The sequence below is a fragment of the Stegastes partitus genome, unplaced genomic scaffold (genome assembly GCF_000690725.1).
Source record: "Stegastes partitus isolate 25-593 unplaced genomic scaffold, Stegastes_partitus-1.0.2 Scaffold1555, whole genome shotgun sequence".
NCBI classification, from domain to species: domain Eukaryota; kingdom Metazoa; phylum Chordata; class Actinopteri; family Pomacentridae; genus Stegastes; species Stegastes partitus.
Window position 1 is genome coordinate 77,752 of NW_007579286.1, and position 6,513 is coordinate 84,264.

Here is a 6,513-nt window from a genome sequence, read left to right on the forward strand (position 1 = left end):
GAGTTCAGCGCGTGCACGGATGATTATTGATTAACAACTTTTCAAAGTGAAGCAGCCACACTGAACCGCCGTCGTCACTGATTGGATCAATAGTGCATTTCCCCTCGCTGATGAGCAACCCGCAGAAACAATCATAATCTGATAACTGAGTTGTAAATAATGGCCTGCTGAGCTCTTAGCCTGGTGCTCGGTGCTTGTAACGGCTGCTTCGCTTTACCTTCCAACAGGCTTTAACAGTAGCGATGCGTTCGCTTACACGCCATGATTTACTTTTTTTATGCGTATATTTGAACAGCAACGCGCTCCCTGACTATCAAACAGACCGGAGGGCGTTTGAACTATAGGCTGCTTAGCATGACTGTGAATCTTTAACCTGAGCTAACCGAAGGGATTCAGATCTGCACAGGCATCTCTGATTTCCACCATTACTCCAGTGGCCACTGAGGAATAAACACAAGTGAATGTTAACCGTGCAATCATTTGAAGCCGAGGACCCACATGTGCACTCCTGAGCACTAAACAGCTCACTTTAAAGCACCTTTATGTCCTCTGGAGAGTGCTTGCGACTGCGCCTCCTGCCTGTTGAGCGACGGCGGCTGCGTGAATGGCTGTCATTGTCGTCGGCGGCGGCAGCAGCAAGCTAACGTGGTGCTCCGGGCCGGCGCTGCCATATGGCCGACTGGTGCAGAGTGTCTGTCTGCAGTCAGATCGGCCCGTCAGCGGCCAGCATCCACCCGGCAGACCGGAGCTGGTTCAGGGTTCACTCGTGGTTGTGGGATTTTTGTCAATTATGTAAGCTGATGACAGAGAGTTACATCATAAATGATATGTGCTATTATGGGCCCATACTGGAGATGAGCACATGTGACCCGGTTGTGAGAGGCTGTTTGTAAGATGAATGTCTGTTTAGTGTCGGGTATGTTCACACAGGAGTCACAGATGAAGAGTTAATCAGAACAAAATAGTCCTGTTTTATGCTCATACTACAACTATAGTTATGGTAGAAGTTTAGTAAATGAGAGCTTTGATAAATAAGGAACTTAAATGTAAATAAAATTTGTCCATTTGTATTTTTAGCGGCCTGTGATTTGGGGGTAATAAGAGCAGATTTCAACCTCGTTCTGTTAAAGCACAACACGCTTCCCAGACGGGCCCGTCCAGTTGTCTGGTAATTAAAAATAATAAATTAATGCATGTTCTGTGCCATTTTGCCTTAAGTAGGGATGTTCTCATTGGATGAAATGTCAGAGAAGATGAGGCCAAACTGAAGAAATATAAATAGCATCCTCGCCAATTAGGCCTTATTAACAAGATGTCCCGTATGCATGCACCACCGCTCGTAAATGCCAAGCAATGACTTTAAATTTAGTCTAAAAATAACGACGGATTTACGGGTGGCACATGGAGAAGGTGACCAGAAGCTGCAGGTTACACCGAGATGTGTTGTTGCCTGAAGCCAGTGAAGCAGATATGGAGATGATGAACTGAATATGTTCAGAGGGAAAAACCTCGTACGACGTGTGCATTAAAGCAGTTGGATGATGGAGCAGGTTGTTCATCAACGGGCTGAACGTCTAGATCGTCAATGACTTGCTGTTTTTGTCTGAAACTAATTATTCTACCTCAAATAATATCAAGCTTATTGTGAGTCATTCTTTTTGCTGAACACAGATGATGAATCACGATGCCATTAAGTCAAGTTAAAAAAGAGGAATCACGCTGCTCTTTGTTTTTGTCAGTGGACTGAGACAAACAGGACGGATCTCTGAGTGAATGCGATCGCACTGTAGAGACGTCTGAGTCACACATTAATGAATAATTGGTTTCCTGAGAGGCCTAAAAGTTCTGTTTTGCCAGGAGACAGCACCGAGGCTTTTGTTTGGTGGCACAGAAACAAGTCCTGCACCGTTGACTTAGCGAGGTGACGTCAGCGCAGCACGCTCATGGGACTCTTGGCATCAGGCTCAGAGGTGGGCGGAAAAAGAGGTGTGAAGCCAGAGTGTCACCAGACAATGGAAAAAAAATAAAAACAAGAATGGGAAATGGAAAAAGATATTCCCAGCAATGCGCTGTGTGTAATCAAGCTGCTCTACGTTCTGGACTTCATGACTAAAGAAAACCAGCAGTGGGCCGCTCGTCCTCTAATCTGATGGGTTACCTGCTCGTTTTGTTTGCCCACTCACTTACTGCACCCTGTATTTCTTTGTAGATTTCATTGTAATTGGATCCATTTCCCTCCACCAGTCTGCACTCAGTACTCCACAACAGCAAAAGGACGAGTCAGAAGACGTCCAGTGTTGTTGCTTCGGCTCATGAACGGTGAACCCCGGTTTCAGGTCAGTGAACTCTGAAGCCGCTTCTCTTCAAGGAATTCTCTGGATCTGATGCCATTCATCCACGCCTCAGCTCTGAACCTGCCACCGAGAAACACCTCCACCGCATGATACCGCCACCACCATGCTTTACCATAGAGATAGCATTTTTGTCTAGTGTTGTTTTCCTGGTGCTGCCAGAGCCTTTTAAATGTTGTCCAAGAGGACTATTATGTGCCTTTTACTTAAGAGCTGCTTCCATCTAGCCAGTCTACCATAAAGGCTTGACTGATGGATGCTACTGTTGTCCTGACACGATAAGTCTCACAATTATGGGATAACTGCACTCCTGGAAACACTATGCCATTGTTTTTATATTGTGGAGGTCCACAGAGACTTCCTTAGATTATGTGGTAGTTGTCCTGCCATGCACTGTGAATTGTGTGACTATATATACACACGTGTGTATCCTGCAAAGTCCATACATCCATCATCTACATACCGCTTTATCCTCTGTAGGGTCACACAGGGATACGGCAGCTGACTTAGCGTGGAGGCAGAGTGCATCCTGGACAGGCTGCCAGCCTATCACAGGGCCACATAGCACGCCCACATTCACACCTACGGACAATTTACAATCACCAATTAACCTCAGCATGTTTCTGGACTGTGGGAGGAAGCCGGAGAACCCGGAGAGAACCCACGGGGAGAACATGGAGACTCAGAGATTCTGTTTTTGTGTTTAACAAATCTACAAAGACTAAAAAAATAAATAAAAGTGTTCACCTTGTCATTGTAAATTATTGAGTGTAGATTGATGTAAAAAAAGGTAATTTATCCAGGTGAAATAAATCTGGGCGTCTATATGTTACAGGATGTCTCAAACATGGCTAACACACGAGGATAATATTTTAGATTTTGTTGAATAATTTCAGGTAAGATGGTCATTAAAATAATAATAATAATAATAATTAAAAAGCACTGCATGTCTTATGAATAAACTGACTCTTTTTCTTTGTCACAGATTAATTCATCCTGTCACATATTTGTAGAACTGAAAGTGACAAACACACACTTAAACCTCGATGGAGAAAAAACCCATGAGGTAAAACCTTTTATATTATTATTATTATTATTATTATTATTATGGGCGTGATCCAGAAACACAACATGCACACTGTTGGCCTGATTGCTCTCATCGTTCCCTTATCCATCTCACTTCATTACTCCACTGTATTCAACCGTGACCTGAGCTCAACTTTGCCATTTTTCACAGATGAGGCCGTTTCAGAGAGACCTGTGCACACGGACACATCAGCGGGTTGGAGTGCATCGATTTGTTAGCGAAAGCAGCCGACACCTTCACAATCCGTGCTGCCGCATAGACGCTCTGCAGAAATCAGAGAGATTGTAGTTTGAGTCAAAGACAACTGTCAGGTAGCACTGCAACATGTTTCTGGAAAACATGGCAGATGGCAGGAAAGCTTTCTGGCTTAAAGCAGCGTGAGCGCGACAACCTCAAGGTCTGTCCTGATGTGGGCGTTCTCACAACACAGAAACACAGACATGTTCAGGTTTGCAAAGTGTGAACAAAAGCAGAGGTAGAGACGTGACAGTTTGGATGAAGGCCGTTTGCTGAATCAATGATCAACAGGCGGACGAGGCGGGGGACAAAGCCGAGCAGACAGGACGGTCAGGACACCGGCGACAGGCAGGAGTCAGACAGATAACAGGCTGTGGCACCGTAGACAGTCTGGCAAACACGGACTGAAACCTGTCCTCCATACACCACACACTGGGACGGTGATAAGAGAATTAGAGACAGTTGAGGTGGGCGACTGGATCACGTGACCGGCAGGAGCAGGAAACTCAGTGAGGGCAACTAGTGGAGACGTGCAGGATGACAGGATGTGGAAAGTTCCATTACAGAGCCGCCGTGGTGAGACGGTGTGAGGCTGGACGGAGGTGAAGGGGGGATGTGGTCGCCACGTATGGGACCGAGGCATGATTGTAGAGCTCGTTAGGAAAAAGGTGTCACACATCAACGACTTTGTTTAAACCCTGGTTGATTTGAGCCTCTCATTTTGTGTTTTAGCTGCTCTCAGATGTGCGTCGCTTTGGATAAATGAATTGTATACTGTTATTTACATGCATCATGACATGTTCACCAACCTGACACCGTAGGGCAACGTTTGACCTTTTCATATAAAACACAGCCACGGAGCTGGAGTGAAAAATACACTCAGAAGCATATTAGTCATGAGACTGGCTGAGTGACGATCCCCAGATCCCCGAGGGGAACGGCATGAGCAGAGGTCAATAGTCCACTCAAACAAACCCTCGGGGGCTTCTTCGCTTGAGGCGCCGGGGCAGTGATGCATTGTGACAGACAGCAGAGGCTGAAGGGCCAGAAATCCAGCGGTTTCATCAGCGGTCAGTGATGGATTTTCTGCTCCGCACTCATTAGACTGCAAGGACTTGTGGAATATCATCAGAGATCACCTTTGTGTGCAGCTGCTGCCGATACCTGCAGCTTTCAGGGTGTTGATTTAGTCCTATGTAGGTCATATCAGTGTATTTTATGTAGCTGCCTTAATGTGGATCTGGACTGAAATTCTATAGTTTGGTTCATAACAAAACATTTTAAGCATTTTGAAAAGCAGCTACATGGACACATAACTAAATTAAAGGTGCTGCAATGAAGCCCTAACCATTAGCCCACGCTAGCATTGTGCAGCGAAACGTTGTCGTCACTCGTTCACTCCGCTGTGTGTTCTGCTCCGGTCCGTGTGTGTCGGTTTCACTGTGACGCATCAGATTAACCACACACATGGTTAAACAGGCAGTCAGAGGACAGCAGCAAAAGAAGACCTAAAGACTGAACCCTCACACTGAGCTGAAATTACACAAAGTCACACAAATAAATACCTAAAACCTTTGGATTTTCAGGGTCACTCTGCATCTCTTTATAAACCCATGGAGTGTCAAAGGGAGGGACTCACATACATTAATAAGCCAGACAGAGAGGCTTGGATTACAACACAAACCACAGTGTGAGCTGTGTGCCATTGCTCCACTAAATCTTAACAAATAGCTGTTTGCTGGTAATATTGCTGTATCTATGCTCAACATCTCCCACCGTTGTTCTGGTTCTGTTGGATGAAAAAGCACGTCACGCTGTGGTTTGTTTGCAGCCAAATTGCCTCCATGCATGGTGATTTTGTTTTGGGTTAAGCTAATTATTAATAATAATAATGTCTCAACAATTTCTCAAACACTAATCATTCATACAACAGGGTGCTATCCAGCTGCGCTTTAGTGACGCTAGAGAAACCCGATGGATGTTGATGTCAGGTGTAAAAAGGCCCACGTGGTATTTCAGGCTGAAGTGAACACATCCTCAGATGCATCCGTCTCCTCGGCTGGTATGGACACGTGTGGGGACTCTCATGAATAAATAAGATGAATAATGGTGGTCCTTTTCAAAATGGATGTGAAATGCTTCCATGAAAGGTTAACGGCTGCTAAATGAGGACAGACATTTGTCATGCACGCTGTGACAGCAGCTCAGTACGACCAACAGCAGCAGAGCAGCCGCCGGGATGCAGCCTTGTTTTCAGTGAGCACAACAATCTCTTACCTACCTCACTGTACACGCCTGTTTTTTTGATGTATCACCTTGAAATGTGGATATCCAAAGGATGACTTTTGATTACCTTGATCAGCTCCCTTGACTGTGACCACCAGACCAAAATTGTTCAAAATATTTTCCCCGATGAAGAGAACTTGGGATTATGGTTTCCCTTGTCATATATTTGTGCTTTGTCATAGAAAGAGAAAAATGAAACTACGGCAAGAGAAAATTGAACCCAGATGTTGAGGTTACTGGATGACTTGTCATTAAATATGGTACCTTCATTTATGTATCACTCAAGATGAACTGCAAAAATCACAGTTTTTCTAAAAGCACCACCATTCTGTCAGCTGCAGCTTGTCGTACAGTCACATGCTGCAGAGTCGCACCAACAGGCTCTGACGGCCGTTTGGGTTCATGATCCTCTGAGCCACGTACGTCCCAGTGTCTCAGATCTGAAGGTGATCTGAGCCCATCATGGTTCTGTTGCTGAGCCTCCTTTGGTAGTTTAAACAAAGGTACCGCCGTGCTTTCTTTGAAGCATGAATTCTAATATTATGAGACACA

At 45.1% G+C, this 6,513-nt stretch overlaps 1 long non-coding RNA gene across 1 annotated transcript in view; it reads left to right on the forward strand.

The window, feature by feature from the left end:
• The first annotated feature begins 895 nt into the window (after nt 1–895).
• Nucleotides 896–6,513, forward strand: part of LOC103371256 (uncharacterized) — a 7,942-nt gene continuing 2,324 nt past the window's right edge. Inside the window, exons 1-2 of the long non-coding RNA XR_520937.1 lie at nt 896–909; nt 1,439–1,442. This is a non-coding gene — a long non-coding RNA (uncharacterized LOC103371256). The remainder of the gene's footprint in view (nt 910–1,438; nt 1,443–6,513) is intronic.